At 39.2% G+C, this 22,899-nt stretch overlaps 1 long non-coding RNA gene across 2 annotated transcripts in view; it reads left to right on the top strand.

Moving 5' to 3' along the window:
• LOC122812175 overlaps positions 1 to 22,899 on the top strand; it is an 86,976-nt gene that overhangs the window by 51,457 nt on the left and 12,620 nt on the right. For both annotated transcript variants that reach the window (XR_006366349.1, XR_006366348.1), the window contains exon 2: positions 22,104 to 22,228. This is a non-coding gene — a long non-coding RNA (uncharacterized LOC122812175). The remainder of the gene's footprint in view (positions 1 to 22,103; positions 22,229 to 22,899) is intronic.

Below are 22,899 nucleotides of genomic sequence, written 5' to 3'. Positions count from 1 at the left end.
ACAAAATATGAGATGACAAGGGCCTATATGAAAGTAGATTGGTTAATATATGAATATTTGATGGAAGGTATTATAACAAAAGATGAATATTGCTATCTAAATGTGGAATTCCCCATCACACCAACCGTTTTTGGTATCCCTAAGATACACAAAAATATACAAAATCCACCTTTTAGGCCTATTGTGTCTGCAAAAGGGTCTAAAACTGAAGCCCTAGCATCCTTTATTGATGTCAATTGTAAAAACACTCTTGTTAAATTACCATATATTTTAAAAGATTCTTGGCATTGCCTGGATCTAATCAGACAAAATAATGTCATGAACACTTCTGATTTTATTATGGCTACTATCGATGTGGTCAATTTATTTTCAGTTATTCCTCATAAGCAGGGTCTGGAAATGTTTGAAGCAAGTTTACTAAATTATAGTGATATGGATGCCAATAAATGCCGGCTTTTAACCGATTTAATGGAAATTGTGTTAGATAATAATTTTATTTACATTGATGGTGAATTTTATAGACAAAGTACTGGTGTTGCAATAAGTGCCAGATGTGCCCCTATATACGCAAATTTGGTGTTAGCCAAATGGGAAAATGATTCAGTGTTTACATCTATATATTGGCAGAATGTTTCTCTTTATCTGCATTACCTTGATGATATTATTGTATTTTGGAAAGGTGAAAGAGCTGTTTTGATTGAGTTTATTGAATATCTGGGGACGACATCTGACTTTCTTAAATTCACTAGTAACATTCAAGAGAAGCAATGTGAATTTCTGGATCTTACCTTGTCCGTTGATGGTGATGGTTTTCATTCAAACATTTTTAGGAAGAAAACCTACTCTAATTGTTTTTTACATTTTGATAGTTGTCATCCTATGTATCAAAAAAGAAATTTGATAAAAGGACAAATGGTCAGATTATCAAGAATTATTAGTGATGATAGTATTTTCAAACATGAAATCGAGAATTTATCTAAAATGTTTATGGATCGAGGATACCCAAAGAATCTTATTGACACTATTAAAAATGATATTTACATCAATAGGAATATACGCTATAAACCTATAATTAGATATGGATGCGATAACCTGTCCAATAATAGTGCTAGTTTGGTTAGATATGATTCCTTTATTTTGCCCTACAATGATACATCATTTTTTTTAGCTGATATTATAAAAGACACTTGGACAAGTGTTTTTGTTAATAATGCTGAGCTATCTAAATTGTTGGGAAGTCAGCCAAAAATATCTTTTAGTAGAGGCAGAAATCTAAAGGACATTTATGAGTCCAACAGTAACAGGAATTTATATAAAGCTTCAAAAATGAGTAAATGTGGTACATGTCACACCTGTAAGTACATTAATGATGGCCCTTATGTAGCAATACAGGGTTTTAATAAGACTATTCGGTGTCCTGGTTACTGTAACCGTAACACTAAGATGGTGACGTACCTGGCCACTTGCTCTACTTGCCCAGCATTTTATGTCGGAAAGACTATTAGGAAGTTAAGGGAACGAATAGTCGAACATGTTAGGGACATTAAGAAACACAAGACCACTAGCTCACTATATATGCATAGCACTAGATGTCCAAGTTTTAAAAGATTTATATTTTTTGTGATAGGTAGAATTCCACACAATATACACAAAGGTGGTGATGACAAGGTTATGCTTGAGGCTATGGAATGTTTATGGCAATTAAGATTAAATGCCTGTATGTTACCTGGCATCAACGAAAACATATCTATTTCAAGTATTTTAAAATATAGGTCACATTTTATATGACCATATTTTAATTTGATATTTAATATTGTATTTTATTATGTATAGTTTATAATTTATTGAATTCATTTTAATTACATATTTATATATATATATATATATATATATATATATATATATATATATTTAAAGTAATTTTTAAATATCTAATTTAATTAATTTAATATAATTTTGTTACATATATTATATATTAACAAGTATTCAATTTTTTATTGTGGATATTTATTACATATTTATTTTACTATATATGTATTTTAAATGTGTATTTTAAATATGTTTTCTATTGATGTCAAGTAAAAATATATATTTTTTTTCTATAGTGACATTGTTTAATTAATTAATTAATTAATTAATTAATTTTATGATGTTAATTGGGTTATTGAGTGATTAGGAAATTATGTATGTATATATAAGAATGGCCAGTTGGTAATTTCTTGTACTCTGATGATGCCCTGATGTTTGGGTGAAAGCGCTAAGTACTTTTCATTTTATTTTGTGTGTGGTTCAGTAATAAAGCAGGTTGATGCAGTTCACTGTGTGGGTTTTACATTTTTACTACTTGACACTTTTTTCAGTTATTTTGGATAAATTGTTGTCAGAACTGGAAAGGTTGGGACTTGGAACTATATGTCAGCATGCATATGTTAAAAATAGCTCAATAACCACATGAAACATAATGTGTCATAACATTATAATTACAGTCATGAATGAATAACTGTGATGTGATGTAATTTACATAGACTTAACTTCAGCATTTGCTAGGGTCATACACAAAACAGTGATCATTAAATTATAACAACTAGGTGTTGATATAATCTTGATAAGATGGATAGCTGCATGGCCTACAAATAAGACATGGCAAGGATCATACAGTAACTGAACAGGTGAAATTCTAGGTTACAGTCAGGGTGTCCCCAAGGATTCTATCCTAGGCCCATACTTGTTTAGGTTGTATCTTTCAGATCTAACTTTTTCATCTGAGGTGTTCTACACTCTACACATAGGACTTGAAAATGGGTAAGCTGCTTACATGTGTTACAAACAAGGCATGCAAGCAAAACAACTTGACTAAATTGACCATTTCGGCACAGGAGAATTATATGCTGAAAAATACATCAAAAACTATGAATATAAAGTTTGGGAAACATAGATTGAAAGGTGAATATTTAATACACCTCACAGTAATTGAAACTGTAGATTTGTGTAAGTACCTGGGTATATGGGCAGCTCTAGATTTGAGTTTTTTAATTATATCAACCAATTAATTGATACCCAGAGAACCATAGGTTATATAAAAAGATTTATAAAATCTAGGAAATCAATAATGCTGAAATAAATGTTTGCTAGTTACATTAGACCCAATATTTAATATGGAATAACAATATGGAAACTTTATAAGGAAATAAGCACAAATAAATTGGAAAAAGTACGCAAAAATATACCAAGGGCATCTATGGATGTAAACATTTAAGTTATTACGAAAGACTAAAATATCTGAAAGTGTACAGTGTTGCATATAGATATCTAAAAGGAGATTTTATTCAGGTATAGTGGGCATTTACACACAGCTATCTGTGGAAATGTTTGGGGTTATCAAAAAGTAATAGAGAATTATTTATTCATTTATTTATTTTATTTATTTTACATTTGTTTACCGGGATAGTCTGACTGGATACATATCCATTTTCAGGGGAGGCCCGGGGAATAAAGCTCTAGTAGAAAACATTACATAGATTACACAAGAAGTTTGATATCATTACATGGTTTACACAAGAAGTTAGATAACATTAGAACATATAAGACAAGGTGTTTTGTACAATGGTTTAGTAATGCTCCCAAATAGGGACTCATAGTTCTCATGGTCAGACACAATTAAAAGCAAGAGACATCAGATTGGAAGCAGAGCTTGGTTAAGCAATTACATATTACGATATTTACAGATTATGCTTTCAGTTTATAACTTAATCAGGGTTGGTACATGAGCAAAGCCAGTTCACTTTGAAATACTGTTTGAGGTTTTTTTGAAGAGACTTATGGAGGATTGTAGGGTTATATAGTTTGGCAATGAATTCCAGGTTTTGCCAACAAAGTAGGCAAACAGGGATTCACCAGCAGAGTTATTAGCTTTGTAGGTTTGGACCAGTAGTTTGTTGGCTGATCGTAGGGGTCTCAAGTTGCTATATGGATTAATAATATTTATAAGCAAGGGGGTATTCTCAGGGTGGTATAGTATTTTGTATGCTATTAAGAGTTGATTGAAATGAATTAAGCTGGGCAGTTCTAGCCACTCTAGTTGTTTCAGGTTCTGGCAGTGATGGGTTCTATAGGTTGAGCCAGTGGCGAATCTGGCAATATGGTTGTAGCTATGGGAGAGTTTACTTAGTTCAGATTTGTTGAGGTTTGAGAGTACAGGCGAGTTATATATAAGAGTAGAGAGTAGGTGTGACCGGGCGATAGCAGTTCTAGCCAGTGGGGTTAAAAATGTCTTATTTCTATACAGTGATCGAAGCTTCTTATTGATGGTCTGTATGGTTTTGTTGACCTGTAGGTCAAATTTAAGATTATTATCTATGATAACCCCTAGAAGCTTGGTGTGGGTATCTGGGGAGATAGTGGTACCATTATTTGATGTGACAGAGAATGAAAGTGTGGTGGATCTACTAGTGTGGGGGGGGTGAAGAGTAGAAGTTTAGTTTTATTGGGGTTCAGCAGTAGGCGTTGGTTGGTGAGCCAGTTTTCAATAGTATTAAACGTATTTTGGGTTAAGATTTGCAATTCGGATGGGAAGGTGGCTGAGCAGATCAGAGTGGAATCATCTGCATATTGAATGCAGGTAGCTTTAGGGATAGCAGTGTGAAGGATGCTGATAAAAAGAGTAGTGGACGTAGTATGGACCCTTGAGGGACACCAAGTGTGAGAGGTAGCTGGCTGGAGAGTTTGCCCTGCCATAGTACCGCCTGTTGTCTACCAGTCAGGTAGGACTGGAACCACTGGATTGTGTGCTTATTGAGGGAAATTGACTTTAGAGAAAGAATGAGAAGTTCATGGTTGACCATGTCAAAGACTTTTGATAGGTCAAGAAAGAGGGTGGAGGATAACCTATTGTCATTCCTGTTTTGGTTTGCGGCATTAGTAAATTAAAGGAGGGCCGAGGTGGTGCTGTGGTGTGGCCTAAAACCATGTTGGGAGTTGGATAGTAAGTTATTCTGTGTAAGGTATTACATTAGTTGCTTGTGTACACATTTCTCCATTATTTTGGTTAGTGGGGAAAGAATGGCAGTGGGTCTATAGATGGATAGTTCTGTAGAACTTCATCCTCTATGGAGTGGGATGACGTGGGATATTTTCCAGAGGGAGGGGATAGTGTTTTTGGATAAGGTTCTGTTGACCAGGATAGATATGGGATATGCAATGGCATCTGCAGCTATTTGTAGGTACTCTGCAGTGAGGTGGTCCACAGAGAGGGTGGTAAGTTTCAGTTTTTTATATGTGTTTTGATAAAACTAGTGGATATGGGTTGGAAGGTAAATTGGGGGTGATTAGTGGGTAGATTAGGGGTGGGGTTTAAGTTTGTGGGGGTTAGTTGATTTGCTAGGGGATTGGATTGTTTCAGTGAAAAAGTTATTATAAGTGCCAGCTATGGTCTCTGGGGAACTATGGGTGTGGTTAGCCAGGGTTGGGCTGGTAGAATGACCTGGATGAAGAAGTTGATTTAAGCCTGCCCAGTACTTTTGAGGGTTGTTTTGGTATTTTTATAGGAGATTCTGGTAGAAGCTTTTTTATCTAGTAGAATAGATTTTTTTGTTTCATTCCTGAGTAGACGATATTTTAAATTGTCAAGTGGGGCTTTGGTCAATCTCCAGCTGGCCCAGGCTCTGTTTCTAGTTTTTATTTTTGATTTGGTATCATTTGTGAGCCATGGTGCTGTGTTTGATCTAGATTTTATTGTACGTGCTGGGGCATGGGAGTCAAGGATACTTAGGCATTTATTGTTAAAGTGAGCTGTAGCCTCTTCTAATGGTAGAGTGTTTGGATTTGACCAGTCAACTGCTTTTAGTTCGTTTAGGAAAATAGCGTTAAAGTTTTTCCTGTTTCTAAGTGTTTTATATTTGGTCTGGTGGGGGTTTCCTGCCTTATGTTTTATGATACAGGTTAGTAGATGGTCGCTAAGGTCATCAGGGAGACAGCCAATTATCTGACAATCTGTGCAGAAGATTATGTAGGAATAAGAAGTGTAGATGATGTATGGAATAGATTAGCAAATGACATTACAGCAACTAGTTCAGATATTTTTAAGAACAAAATGGACACTTATGTGAATAACTGTTTTAGGAGGGCATTATTGCTCATGCGTGAAATATTTGTATATATGTATGTATGTATCTGTAGTCAATTTTACAACATGATCTCAAAAGTGTCAGTAAGACCAAGCAGAGACAAGCACACCTACAAGAACCTACAAGCATGGAATTTATTCCCACTGCATGTTTGAGTGTAAAGGGACATATGTTTTAGCACATATAGCAAGGGTCACTGAAATAAAAGAACAGTGTTCTATGACCCTAACCCTGAGCAGCCTCCTACCATCACCCAGAACGATACCACAGTACAAGCAGAAAATAATTGATTTCAACAATTGGCTAAGTCTATGGTGTCATTCTAAGGGGATCCAGTATCCGTCTGCCTGGGATGACATGATTGACAGACCTCGATGCTTTGCCAGAGATGGCCTGCATCTGTCACCCCTGGGCTTCTGGATACTGGCCAAGGCTCTTGCCACCCCTATACTGCCTTTTTTAGGTGGTGTTCCAAAGACCAAATTACCACCGTAACTGCTACAGACAAATGCAGTCTGAGGGTCATGCTGCTCAATGCTAGAAGTCTAAATCTCAAAATGCACTTGCTCGATGCACTCCTTAAAATGGAGAACATCGACATTTGTGCTGTAACAGAGACCTGGTTCAAGGCAGCAGAAAGCACCCCTGCACTATCAGGCTATAACTCATTCCACACCTTTCAGCCCCAGAACTTGGACCGAAGCTCCAAAGGCAGTGGTGTTTCCATATTCATAAAGGATGCACACACCTCTAGACTGGTAGCCCAACATAACACATCAGAGATACTTCAGGTGCAGCTAACATTGGGTAAGACAGCGATTCAGGTCGTTTCCTGCTACAGGTCCCCAACCATGTCCCAAGACTCACACTCTACATTCCTAAGCACCCTGGAGAATATTAGGGTCCAACCTAACGCTCTCATACTGGGCAACTTCAACTACCCCTCCATTAACTGGGAAAATACTTATGTACCAATACAATTGCCCATTTCCTGGAATTCATTAATTCCAATGCCCTGGACCAGCTCATTCTTACCCCCACTAGAGGTGGCAACATTCTTGACCTGGTCATTACTAACATGGGCGACCGTTGCTCTACAGCAATAGTCAACTCCTCCCTGGTTAGATCCGACCACAAACTAATCACCTTGGAAATCCACACACACCCCCCAAAGGTAACTACCATGAAAAACGTCTCCAAAGCTAACTTTGGGCTCCTAAAAACAGAGGTGGCTAACTTCACGGCACCCATGCAAATGGAGAATAGTTGCATGCCTGCCAAATCATACACCAATGCACTTTACGAACAAGTACACAAATGCATGGATCTTGCCATACCCAATACAGCCAAGATGCTCTCCTCCAAAAAAGGAAACCAATCTGGTAGTCCCCTGTCATAAACAAACTCTACAACAGAAGGAGGAAATTGATGTGGAATAAGGTGAAGTCCCAAGACTGGAAAACTCCCTTATCAGCCTCAACAAAATTTGAGATCCCTCATCAAATCCTCTAAAACTAGCTATGAAAACAGAATTGCAGCAGATAGTAAAGACAACCACAAGGCCTTCTATAGTTATGTAAATAATCTCCACGGCAATACCCAGATTTGCTCCGAACTACTGCACAATGGTACCTCTATACCAAGCCAACAGATATTGACAATATACTGGCCGACAGATTCAGTGCCAATTTTACCCCTCTCTACCCACTAAAGGACCAATCACAATACCAGTAGATTACCAGGCACCCAGTATTACTGCTGCACAGGTTAAAACAGCACTGTCTAAGGCCAAGAATACAGCTTCTATGGGGCCTGACAATATCCCTGGGTGTGTACTACATGAACTAAAGAGTGAACTGGTACCACAGCTGTGTGCCCTGTTCAATCACAGCCTCACCTCAGGCTTTGTCCCTACCGAATGGCGCACTGCTACAGTCATCCCTCTCCACAAAGGAGTAATGACTACAGACCCTGGGAGCTACTGCCCCATTAGTCTGATGAGTCTGATATGCAAAACTATGGAACGCATCATCATGGACCTAATAAACAAGGATATAGGGAATCTCCAAACTCTGGACCCCACACAGTTTGGTTTTGTGAAGGGTAGATCATGCCTGCTCAACCTGGTTGACTTCTATCAGTCAGTCACCAGAGCTGTGGATGAAGGCAAGGTGGTTCATACAGCCCACCTTGATCTGGCCAAGGCCTTTGATACAATTCCCCACTCAGGAATCATAGAAAAACTCACTAAGCTAGGCATCAGCCCTTATATCACTAGGTGGGTTGCAAACTGGCTCACAGATAGAACCCACAGTGTGAAAGTAGCTGACTCCGAGTCAGACTGCCTACCTGTCACAAATGGAGTCCCACAGGGTTAGGTCTTGGGTCCTCTCCTGTTTGGTATCTACTTCTCTGAAGTCCACGAAGGGACTCTGGCTGACAAAGTTCACAGATGATTGCAAGTTGGGAGCTATTATTAACTCCCCAAGTGATGTTGACATCCTAACAGAAAGGCCTCACTGAGACCAACGACTGGTGTCAGAACTATGGCCTTAAGCTCAATGCCAAAAAATGTGTCTTCATCCCCTTTGGGGAAAACCTGGTTCCCATGAATTACCACATTGATGGTAGGCCACTGAACACAGAAGGAATTATAAGAGATCTCGGAACACAGGTTGACAGCAACCTCTCTTTTGACCACTACATTGCCACTGGGTCAGAAAGTCCTTCTATGTGGCACATCTTATTACTAAGGGTTTTGTATCCAGGAAGAAAGAGGTCATTGTCTCTCTACTCTTCCCTCATTAGGCCAATCATCGAGTACAATGCCCCATTTGGCATGTACCTCACTAGACACCTGCAACAACTGGAGAGGCCACAAAAGTACCTCACAAAGAGGATCCTAGGCCTTAAACACTTGTCCTATATGGACAGACTCAAAAACTCCAACTATTCTGTCTCATATTGCCTACTTAGAGGTGATCTCTGCTTGACTTACAAAGCCATGTCTGACCCAGTTCTGTTAGAAATGCTACATCTAAAGAAATCCCAGTCCCTCCACACCACACACTTCAGAGACCTCAACCTCATTACCACAATCAACAGAACAAGCTGGAAGGACAGGTTCATAACCTAGAGACTGCCCATGCTATGGAATAGACTTCCCATACATGTCAAACAGAGCATCTCACTGGCCCTCTTCAAGAGAAATCTTGATGAGTGGATGGGAAATAGAAAATTCACCCCGGTGATCACTCTAGTGGCTCTACTCGACAGAGGCACTGGGAACTAAGGTTGGGTGGCACAATGCCAGGGTAATCCCATGGGCTAGGCTTGTAAAGGCTCCAGGGCCATTAGCCTAGTACACACCTATGAACCTATAATTGTGATACTATAATTGCAATATTATAGGTCTTCTTACACAACTATGTGCTCAGGCTGTATTAACTTCTGTGTAGACATGAATACCATGTGGAAGTTGTTGCAGCACATACATGATTACTATTATGTAATCAAACAGGTATACATAATGCTTTATTTAAAATAGTGTGTCCTATAGTAGGTAAAAAAAAACTATTTTTGTATGTTTGAAAAAGTGAGCATGGACACCATGAAGGAATGATTTTTAATGGAGATGTGAACTGCATTAGCAAATTATTATTGAATATGAATCACCCGAGTTTATTTCCTGAGAAAGTGATGTTATGTCAATGATAAATTAATACATGTTACCATACTGTGAGTGGAAGATATTTGCATGAAAATTGCAGAAGTTAGTAAGTTAAATGTGATCTGAAATGAACATGATGTTCTCTGGAAGATTATGTAAAATTTAATGAAATGAAAGTGCTTAACATAAGTAAATTGTTCCATTAGAGGCTTGTTATGTTCATACAGTTGTGAGTAGCTGCAATGACGGTCTGTCCTCTGAGAACAAACAAAAATATATATCTATATCTCTTTCTATTGATCTATAGAGATTGATAGAAAGAGACAGAGATAGATATAGATATAGAAGCCAAATGTATGCTGTGGGGCAGGAAGGAATCACTGAGCATATCTGGATATTAATATATTTTAAGCAGGTGATGTAACAAAGAAATATAAGGTTACAACATGCCTATTTGTTTTGCATAGTTACATTTACTGAGTGCAGTACAATTTTGTTATGACCCGTCTTTACAAGTCATGTTGGAGCATGTTTTTACATATTTGACAATTCCACTCTGCATCCGAGTTACAAAAATGCAACAGGCAGCACACTTGCCTTTGGTGCAGAAGACTGTGGGTTCTCTTCCTACACCGTAAAGATCGAATGACACTGTGGTGTGCATGGGGGGGGGGTGCTGCACTCCTAATTGTGTCATCCTTCAGATAAAACATTAAACTGAGGTCCCATCTGCTTTCTAAAACATCTCTCAGTTTTCCCGATGTAGAACCCTGGACATGATGATGTATTTTGTTACAGCTACCATTCTTAAAATACACTCTGGTTCTGTTCACAATGGTAGCTGTAACACAAAATACATCATATACATGGCCAAATGTATGACATGTCCAGGGTTCTACATCGGGAAAACCGAGAGATGTTTTAGAAAGCGAATATATAATCATATATATGATATAAGGAAAAAAGACAATAATAATGCCCTTTATAGAAACATTGTCCATTGTGGAGCGACACATGTATTTAAATTTGCTATTATTGAACAGGTTGAAATAGGTCCACGAGGGGGTAATAGAAAGGTATTACTAAGCAAAAGGGAAGTGTTCTGGCAAATGTACACTGATGCATCCAATGTGCCTGGTTTAAATGAATATATTACTATTAAACCTGTTTTACTATCAAGTTGAATGATTGTTTTAACCCACATATATGAAATGCAAATGTTTAATTTTGATAAATGCATTAATTGAGTACTCTTTAAGTGAATGGAATAGCCCTAAATGAGATGTATTAGAGACACATAGGAATATATCATGTTATTATATCAAATATGCAAAGTTTAATATTATTAACTATGTATAACTTTTTAATTCTACAACTGTCTATAACTTTTATAGTTTCACAACAGATTTTACAGTTATAAGTGATGATATGCCAATTAAGTAATTGTTTAATGTGTTTTTTTGTGCCTTTTTAAGTACTTAAGGGTATGGATTAGATGTTGTTAACATTCTGAGGAAGTCCACATTATCTGTGGATGAAAGCACTTAATGTGTTGGATATTTTGTGAATAAAGTGTTGGAACCGCAGAGCAGCCTCCGTACTTCCTTTCCAGCGTGTTGAGATATTCTGGTGTAGTTGCTGTTGTGCATACGCTTTCCTGTTCTGTTGTTTTGTGGACTGTTAAAAGAGTAAAATCCCAAGAAGGAAAGACATCCCTGATCAGTATCAGCAAGAAACTACGATCCCTTATTAAATCATCCAAAGGTAGTTTAGAATGAAAAATTGCCAATGACTCCAAAGATAACCAGAAAGCGTTCTTTAGCTATGTCAAGAACCTAAGTGGAAACTGTCAGATCTGCTCTGAGTTAATGCAGAATGGCACACAATACACTGCACCGACTGATATTGCCAACATTCTGGTAGACAGGTTTAGTGCAAACTTCACCCCCCCTCTCATCCCCTAAAGGGCCCCTTAACCATACCAGAAGAATGTAGAGCCCCGTCAATCACTGACACATATGTTAAAACAGCCCTATCCAAAGCCAAAAACACAGCTTCAATGGGACCGGACGGTGTCCCAGGCTGTGTCTTACAAGAGCTCCAAAATAAACTAACTCCTCACCTAAACACACTGTTCAAACTCAGCCTCTCTACAGGCTATGTACCCACAGAGTGGTGCACAGCAACAGTTATCCCACTCCACAAAGGTGGAGCCACAACGGAACCCGGGAACTATTGCCCTATAAGCCTGACTAGCCTGGTCTGCAAGGCTATGGAATGCATTAACAGAGACATTGGGAACCTCCAAACTTTGGCTTTGTTAAGGGCAGATCATGCCTCCTAAACCTGTTGGACTTCTTTGAGATGGTTACCAAGGCATTAGATGAGGGAAAGGTGGTCCACACAGCCTACCTAGACCTTGCAAAGGCTTTCAACACCATTCCCCATTCTAGTATTATAGACAAGCTCACCAGCTTGAACATAAACCCCTACATCACGAGATGGGTTGCCAACTGGCTCATGGATAGAACCCACATGGTGAGAGTTGCAGGCTCTATGTCCGACTCTAAACTGGTTACAAGTGGCATCCCCCAGGGCTCAGTCCTGGGACCCCTCCTGTTCGGTATATACTTCTCAGAGGTACAGGCAAGCATAGGAGGACTCTGGCTGTCCAAGTTCACAGACGACTGCAAACTAGGGGCCATAATTGATTCTCCTGCTGATACAGACACCCTCCAGATGGGTCTCACTGAGATGGATACCTGGTGTCAAAATCATGGCTTCAAGCTAAATGCCAAAAAGTGCATAGTCACCCCTTTGGAAAAAACAAAGTACCAGTGAACTACCACATAGGTGGTAATCCCCTAAACACAGAAAATGTAATAAGGGATCTGGGGACCCATGTAGATAGTAGTCTCTCCTTTGATAATCATATTGCCAAGGTGGTTAGAAAATCCTTCTATGTGGCCCACCTAATCACAAAAGGGTTCGCATCTAGAAGAAAAGAGGTTATTGTGCCCCTCTAGTCATCACTCATTAGACCCATCATAGAATACAACACCCCATTTGGGATGTACCTTACAAGACACCTGCAACAGCTGGAAAGACCACAAAAGTACCTCACCAAGAGGATTACTGGCCGCAAACAGATGCCCTATGCAGCCCGACTCAAGAAACTCCAGCTGTACTCGGTTGCATACTGCTTACTCAGAGATGATCTCTGCCTGACATACAAGGCCATGTCCAAACCAGAATTGATGGACATGCTCCACCTAAAAAAAAAAACAAATCCCGGAGAGCCACACGCTCTAGAGATATAAACCTCTCCACAATGATAAATAGGACATGCTGGAGGGATAGATTCCTATCCCAGAGACTCCCCATGCTTTGGAACAGGATTCCAATATACATCAGGCAGAGCCCCTCACTAATACTCTTCAAGAGAATCCTTGACGGGTGGATGGGAAACAGAAAATTTACCCCGGGATCACTGCAGTGGCTCTGCTGGACAGTGGCACAGGGAACTAATGGCTCTGCTGGACAGAGGCACAGGGAACTAATCTAAGGGGGTGGCGAAAGCCATTACATTCTGGCTAGGCTTATAAATGCCCTTGGGTAGATAGTCTAGTACTTACCTATGAACCTATGAACCTATGAACCTATAATGTTCCACCATTTGGGATTATTCCTGAACTTGGCATTGTATTTGTGTCTTATGGGGATCAATACTTCAATGCATACTTTGAGGTGGACATAGAAATTATCCACATATGTGTCTGCTTGTGAGATGGGGTTATTGAAGTGAGGAGAGTGCATACATTTCATCAGGTCATCAGTTAGCAGGAGTAGGTTTCCCTTAAAACAGTCTTTAAGGGCAGACAGGTTAAGTGGTAAATCAGGTTTTACCCTCAAATTGAATGTTACTGAATGATGGTCAGATCTGGCATAGAGAACTATAGTGGTGAAAACCAGAATAAAGATTTTGAAGCCTTAGCTGGGACTTGAATTAGTCGGGCTAAAGAGTTGGAATGATTGAAGTCCAGGAATCTTTGTGCATACGTATTTGTGGTGATGTAGGCTTTCCAGTTAATGGAAGGATAACTGAAGTCTCCCAAGAGAACAGTGTTAGGTTCGCTAGGAAGGGACATCAAATTGTTTAGATATGCCTTGTGGGCTACAGCGGATATGGAGGGGATATGGTGGCACTTTTATAATAACCACTAATTATGATTAAAAACACAGCTGTGAATAAGAAAAAATCTTAATACATTGAGATATCGGTCACAAGTTACATCATTTCTCTGATCAATGATTGTGTATTCAGACTGATTGATCACTGTAAGAGTCAGAGAAACCAGTAATGTATATGTACAGTAACACACAGCCAGTGATAATGTCAAAATGCAGGAATGTATGAGACAGAGATTGTTGTACATGTACTATTCAGATCTGGTTACCGCTGCTGTATCTGATCAACAAGGAAGTGCTACACAGAAAGGGTACTGAGACTGCATAGTTCATAATCAGCTGATATGGTGCATGATGAATGCAGGAATCCATATTTGTATGCATGAGAATACATTTGTCTAGCTCATTCTTACATGTGACTTGCTTGTAATATATTTTTAATGATCACTATGGACATATTTCATGACTCAGGATGTAGAAATAGACAACACTGCCCAGAGCATGTTGAGAGTAGGTCATGTGACAATACACTATGACAAGAATCACTGAGATGGTGGCGAATGTAGTGCTTGATGTATCAGCTGTTTCAGTACTTTACACCACACTACTGCGTGCACAACATGCACAGGAAAAAGGTATTGTTTCCTGAACGCACAGCCATTATAAGAGACATCAACAGTGGACTGCATGATGAGCACATATACAGGTCCCAACCTGATATGCAGCTGTAGCTCTTTTGCATTGCACAGAAAAGTCCCCTGTCATAGATCTGTCTGCCTTTTACTGTCTCTGTCTTCTTCTCTTAAGCACGCACGCTTGTGCGTGCACACACACACACACACACACACACACACACACACACACACACACACACAGTACAATGCTAGTGCGTCATATGTATGAAATGTACACTGCAGTTAATAAATACAGACCTGCTACTGAACTATAAAAACTGTAGCAGTAGCACTGCCATATGGATGCTCCGTTTAATACTCATGATAAATAACACATTCAGTTCTGGACACTGACCATAGAAGTATGGCACAACATGTTCATCTGCACATGGTGTTGTACATAGCTCTCTATCAGAAGTGCAAGACCAGTTTTATGAGTCCTGACACTTTGGAAAATAAAACACATTTCAAATAGATAGCAACAGATTCCAAACTTGTTACTATAGATTTAAAGCATGTTTTCAGGGTGCTTTCCTCCCATGCATCACCCAACATGGGAGGTTGTACCTCCTACAACCCCCCATGCTACTTATATATAGTCAGATACTGCAGTGTCAGACTTAGTATATACTTCCCCATTTCTGCACTTTCGATTTCACTTTTCGAAGGGTTGCAGTTATCTTCAAAATATGAGCAAGTAACCATTATACGCATTGGCTACTGATGTATGACTACTCAATCTGTTTTGTGATACGTAGGAAAAACATTACTAAATGTCACATGCCTAAGGCTCATAGCTGCACATGCAAACTTATTTGACACTACAGACAAGATGTCAGTTATGAGCAGTAGCCACATTGGATCCCTTGTCCTACTTTCTTTTATGTAAGCTACCTATAGGAGGCACATGTCCCATGTACAGGTGCCATTGACATCAGCATCACTGTATCAGTAGTATGGAAACACCTACTTTGCTGTGCTGTACTAAGCAGATCAGATGTTCATGGCTAATCTGCTTTTTAATACTGTAATCAACATGCTAAAAAAATGACCACTCACCTGTACTTTATTAATAAACATCATAAAACATGACTACTCCTTTATACTTCACTAACAAATATCATGCTGAAAAAAATTGACTTCTCTGCATTACATTGCTGAAAATGTCATATTAAAATGGCTACTCTCTATACTTTTTCTATAACTATCATACAGAAAAAACAGGACTATTCCTCTATACATTACTGCAAAGATCATACTAGAAACATTGAGTTCTCTGCTATATACCTTACTATGACTATCCTTCGAAAAATGCCAACTGTGGTGGTGTAAAGGGACACAGCCTTGATTATGGACCAGGAGAACTGAGTTCAGTTGGTAGTTTGGACATCTGATAGAGATGGCTGGGGAGCATGTGACTGCTGCAGACTCATCCATCTTGGGGAAGGGAGGTGGCTTTGGCTTGCCACCTTGGTGACACCTCATGGGAGCACTAGATGTTGCACCAGTGTTGCTTGAGGCTGTTTGCATATGCTGCCACTGTACATACACACACACACACACACGCACACACGCACACACACACACACACACACACACACACACACACACACACAAACACATACATCTATTGAGTGAGACTGCAGTGACATGCTCCCTGCAGCAGGCAGAAGAGCTCAGATAACCACTGTGAGGGAGGAAGGTGCTACACTAGGAAGGGGTAAGCCACTCCACAGAATCAGCAAGCTGTCCTGATGCCTATCACCTGACTCTTGACTTTGGGGGACCAAATGGACTACCATGGCAGGAACAAATTAGCTATAGAGCTCTCGTCTAACCAAGGCATGCCCGGTTCACCGCATAGAATGGATGAGTCAATTAGGTGTAGGTAGAAGGACCATCAGGCTGTTTTTCTAATTGAAGAAAAACATTATACCGAAAAAAAATGACTACTGTAAACATCATGCTAAAAATTACTAGTTCACTGAACAGTATTGTAAACATCATACTGAAAAAAATACTACTACACTGTACATTAATGTAAACATAATACCATAAAAATACTTCTTTACTGTAAACATCATACTGAAAAAAGAATACCCCAGTTTATGTTAGGATAAACAAAACATTAGTATAAACATATTGAAAAAAATGGCTACATTACTCCTTTGCTATACATACTGAAAAAACATGATTATTCCATTATGTATTAATACAATCATATTAGCAAAGAAGAAAAATATTACGGCTCTGTTATATAGTACCATCAACACAATCCTGAAAAAATGACTACCCTGTTACATGTTACTATACACATCATATTGAAACAAATACATGACTACTCTGCCTTACTTTACTATAAACGTCGTACTGAAAAAGTACTCCATCATGTTACTGTAAACATCATACTGAAAAAAATGAGAAATCACCTACACATTACTATGAACGCCGTACTGAAAAAAATCATTACACTGCTCTGCATTACAATAAACATTACACAGAAAACAGTGACTGCTCCACTATACATTATTTATTTAATGCATTATTTATTTATTTATCTACTAATTGCCTTTTTTACTAGGAAAGTCCAATTGGGTGAAAACATTTTACAGAATAATGGCTACTATATGTCACTCTAAAACGCATATTTAAAAAAATGTAGCACAACACTGACAGATATATGATTCTTGTCTGAATGTTTCCACTAAAGAGCGCAGCCTACATTTATAGACAACATCATAGACTCATTAATGCCACACACAGGTCAATGGAGCCAATTTCTCATGAATGTACTTAATGCAATTGCCAGTCTGTTTGCCTCTGATGATGTTCTTCATCTGTAATCTGAGGGTTTCCACCTTGTGGTATAACATTTCTAATCCATCAGTTGGTAATATATGTCTGCATGTACACAGACTATGAGCATTGCCTAATACATTAAACTTTAGAAAGCTGAACCCCAGATTATAGTGAGATTAGATAGTATCAGATAAATGTAAGGTAGCCCACAATGCCTATCACCACGCATTCCTTCTTTGAGCTGTCGGGATTTCCAGAGGTGGACTTCCTTCACAACTTAATGCAAGCAGAAGTTAGGCTGCACCTTTACGAATCATCAGATTTACCATGTACCATTCACCTGGTTTTGCACTACTACCAAACTGGATTATTAGCTTCACGGAGCTAATACTTTCACTGACAAGATATACTATAAAGCAGAACTGTTTGCATTCCCACTGAAGTACAATGAAATCCATCTGAGAGGTAACATTCATAATATCCCACCATCCTGGAGGGAGGGTTAGGAACTATCTGCATGAGAAACAACTGTAAATCAGACACCAGCCTTATACATTTTGCAGTAAGGGCAGAAGACAAGAACATGAACCTGTAAAGGAGAATATTACTCTCTTAGTAAGCATAGTAGGTGTGTGCTGTCTAAATATGCAGAGAGGGTGTGTGGAAGCATACACACACACACACACACACACACACACACACGCACACACACACACACACACACATACACACACCTGAATGGATCCTAGCATAGCAAGCATTGCAACCCACCTGCAAGGCCAAGGATGGAGAGATTAGGAGCCAGAGAAGAATCCTCTGGCTCAATGCACAATGACAACCCATTATCCTCAACTACCACCACCTATGTCCATTGATCTTTGATGGCAGGAAGTAGGCAAATTAATGGTTCAATAAGGGATGGGTTCTCAATGTTCATGGAAAGACTGGGAGACCTGTAAAGAAATATCATTGCCTCTACTTGCCATTGTAACAGCATCTGACCATAAGAACTATTTATTAGTACCACAGACATTCCATAACAATCCCAAATTCCTTAAAACACATTGTCTAATCCCTTATATTTTTTGTGAACTAATCTCCTATCAAAGCTGTTAGCTGTATATATGGACTATAACTTATCTTTATAGTTTAACATGAAAGGTGACTATTACATAGTTTCATTTAAAGGAAATGTATAAAGTAGAGGTGGCTGGTAGGTGGTTGCTGGTGCTAGAATGGAATGCCATTTAAAAATAAGTATGGGACAAAGTATGGTAAGGAAGTCAGTATTTTAGAAGCCAGCACAAGGTATCTAATATGTGCAAGAAGGTACAGTTGCAGGGCTGGATAAGTTTAATAATAATATTTATAAAATGGTGGGGCTAGAACATGGTGCAGTCTTGCAATTTCTGATTGAAGAAGGACTCATCAGTGGGGACCTCCCAAAGTCACTTTCTGAGGCATCTGCGGTTGGGTTACCAAACAATAATGGGGATCCATGATATGGCTAATTTTAGCTAACACTGTTTAGGAATGCAGGCACTACAATATTTGTATGGGTCTTAACAGTGATGTTTGAGAAGGTAATAAAGCAGTGGGTTGATATGTAAAACACATCCAATGCAAGACTAAAACAAACAGTGTAAGATATGGCATTAAACACAACACCAGCTTAAATCCTGGATCTTTATTGAACATAAACTTAGCTTTCATCCTGTCTTTTCAAAGGACTTCTTCAGAATTAGTTTACAGAAAAATTACATCACACTTTAAAAAACAAAATTCTCCCATGTATAGTGTGCCTCTCAGTAACCTGTAGGAGACAGACTACAGAGATAGGGGTTTAATGTGAGCCATATAGGACAATATATTTATACTATGTGTTCTTCTGGTAAGGAAACTTTATGGGCATTATAACTGTTGCATATGTTTGGTCTGGTGCCTGCCAAATGGGGCATTATACTCAATGATGGGTCTGATACCGGCCGAGTAAAGTGACACTATGACGTCATGGACCTGAATGCCATGCCCTTACTTATAAGTTGGGCAAAATAGAATCAATTTCTTACTACCTTGGCCACATGTTGGTAAAGGTCACCTTACTGTCTACCTATGTTCCCAGATATCTGTCTTCCCGGTCAAATCATACGGGTGTCTTATCGATGGGGTAAATACCATGGGTGGCAGTTTTCCCAAAAGGTACTATAATGAATTTCTTGGCATTGAGTTTTAATCTGTGATTTTGGCACCAGTCATTTGTTTGTGTTAGACCCTCTTGTAAGATGTTTGTGTCAAAAGGGAATATATGATAGCTCCCAATTTGCAGTCATCTGTTAACTTGGTCAGCCAAAAGCACTTGACATTTTCCTGTACCTCCAAGAGCAAGATGACAACAAACTGAAAATAAAATGTATCTCAGTGTCCCTCTATGACCAGCCACAAAAATAACACTTGTCAAGTGTTTCACTGTGTTTTCTTTTTTTACATTTCAAAACAGCTTCCATGCTCCACCTTCCAATCCATAAGTTTTTCTCATCTTTAAACTTCACTGTACGTATTATCAACAGATTCACACAGTCCCCGAATACATTTTTAACATAATCTTCCAGTTAATCAGTTCTGAACTGCAAAGTAGCATTTTCAACATTTAAGTTTCTACCAGAAAATAAATAATTGTTCCACAGATAGATGCCCTCCTTTTTGTTACACAGTTCCAGAAATTTTATCAGTCCATCAGTTTTAAATATAAAGTCACAAAACGTCACTATCCCAGTATGTATAAAAGACTGAATTTCTTCAGCTTTAAACCTAGAACAGTTACAAAATTATCCCATACATATCTTTTTATTGAAGTGTTATTTTTTTCTTATTATTCTCACTGCTAATTTTCTCTTCTTCAAAAAAAAAACAGTTTTACTTTCAGTTTGCCGCTGCTCTTCTTTTTTTGCCTGCTGTCAGTGCTGCATGTTTTAATTACTGCTTTATCTGCTGCCACAAAATCAGACACCCTCTCTGTTTGCTGCTGCTTTGCTCTTACTTTTTGTCACTGCTGCATAAATTTTAACTGCTGCATTCTCTGCTGTCTCATCATCTGGTTCCTTTTTCACATTACCATCCTCAACACTTCCGAAAATGTTATCTGCCATTTAACCCCAAGAAACAGCAGAACTGTCACCTGGATCATTCTGCTTGATTATTTTTAATAGAACATCATCTGCAGGCCTTCCTGATGTCAGTTCTGTTATCTGCACCACTTCAACATACTGACTTACTGCCTTCACCACTCTGTTCATTTGTAGCATTCACCACGCAGGAATCTTTGTTTACATTCTGAAGCTCCATATTAAACACATTTTTCTACAGATTCTCACATTCCACCTCCAACCTCTCCGTAGCTTTTCTCTCCTCCTCTATGCTGATGCTGCTTCTCTTTAGGTCTCTTCCTTGCTGCTGTAGGAGTCCCCTGACACCATCCAATATCTTCAAACAGTAGGGGAAGTTCCCAAATGCCCTGTCCAAAATGTCCTCAAGTAGTATAAAAACTACCTTGGGTCACCCTTGAAAAAGGCCACTAGCTTAGTGGACTAACCCGGTCAACACAAGATAAATAAATAAAGTGTCACCCATATCATGGACAGTGTAAGCAGGGAAAGAGTAGAATAACAGCCCATGCATGTGCAGCCTAATGAGGCACCTCACTGTTGAGGCAGAGGCACTGTTGCCCATGAGCTGGATGATACTCATAAGTAGGGGTGACTCAGTCTGTGTCCACAGGTGACAGTGATGCCGTTTCCAGTGACCTATGTAGTCTGACTTAGGATGGTCTGTGCTCAACTACCTTGCATCTGACACTCCACCAACCATAGACTGCATGACCTGTGAAATCAGAAACCAGAAAGGAATCACAATATGTCTCACAGAAGATACATGGAGACAGAATTTGCCACCAGCAACCTTTGCAGCTCAGTGTGTTCCCTGTTCCTATACTCCACATCAATGTGCGGATGTTGAACATGGTCTCACAAGTCACAGAGCATACTCACTGTCTCCAAAATGCAGTTAAAAGCAGTCATTTGTGCCTGCATCACTGACCTGCACAATTGGTGATTAATTCTAATTGGTATAGCCATATTAGGTGCATTTCTACAGTCATGGTAGCATTATACCTCCTGCATCTACTCCCATGGCAGGTATGTCTACCTCATTAGCCAAGTTTATGTCAGATGTTGTATGGGTTGGTGATATAGGTGGAGCCTATGAGGAATTCACAGGTTCAGGATGACTGCCATGCACTAATGAGGCTATGTATGCAGCATGTACCTCTACAGGGCTTCTATAGCTGTGAATGGTGGTGAGACCTCCCCTGTAGGGCAGCAAACTATACCACTGTGTCATCAAACTATGTTATGTGTATGTTGCCATCATTGTCAGACACGGGTGCCCTGCTAGTGTTAGCTGAAGGCCAACCAGCCATATCTGTCTTTACAGGCACTCCTGGTTTTCAGTTACAACAACTGGCATGAGAAGGTATATCTATCAATATATGCTATACCAGTATAGTCATGTGTATCAGTATGCATGTCACAGGGGGTTATAGAGTTATACATGTTTGGATTGAAAATAGTATCATGTGTGTTCATGTTTTCACAGGTTCCACTGGTGGAAGACCCAACACAACTGAACAGCAGAAGAGTGACCTCTCCTACCTGTAGATGGCTCAGATGTGGGAGCTAGGCTGGCATCAAATGTACATGTGTCATTAGAAGAACCTCCAGGTTAGTAATGTACAATAATGTGCACTATAGAACACTCCACTGCATGTTTGAAGTGAAGGACTGGCTACAGGTATAAGAGGTCACTTTTCACCACTGACAAGAGACATCAAAAACTCCTCAACATACTAAGCCACTTAAGGGTTGACAGTGCACCTCCTGTGGTAAATGTGATTGTCACAATGTTCCATACCTTTTCATTTGCATTCAGTTTCAGATTAGTAAGCCTTTGTTGCATCCTTTGTAGAAATCTATTATGGTGACCCTTAACATTTACATCATGCACCACTCCCTTCAAGCTTTGGTCCCAATAAGTCTGGTTTGTGGCATGTTTGAGCAGGAGATGTATGCCATGTATTCAACATGTCAGTCAGTGGGTGTATGTGACACACTGCAAGATGCACATAGCTGTAGCCACAGTCTCCTCCCTTTGTCACCTAGTTATTAGCTGCAATTCATGCTATGCACAGTTTCAACCCCCATTTACATACTGTAATAGCATATAGTTCTGGAACATCACACCCCTTATGGCATTCTATTCTCATTATTTCGTATATTCATATTTTGAACCTCTCTCCAACTGTGGGTATTCAAGCACACAGTACAATACAGTACCATGACAGTGTCATGAGTTATAGCTACAGATACACCTTTACATCTGCCTCATTCTTGGC

This window comes from Protopterus annectens, chromosome 9.part0 (genome assembly GCF_019279795.1).
Source record: "Protopterus annectens isolate FY-2018-M chromosome 9.part0, PAN1.0, whole genome shotgun sequence".
Taxonomy (NCBI): domain Eukaryota; kingdom Metazoa; phylum Chordata; order Ceratodontiformes; family Protopteridae; genus Protopterus; species Protopterus annectens.
This window is presented reverse-complemented; position numbering and strand designations above follow the sequence as displayed.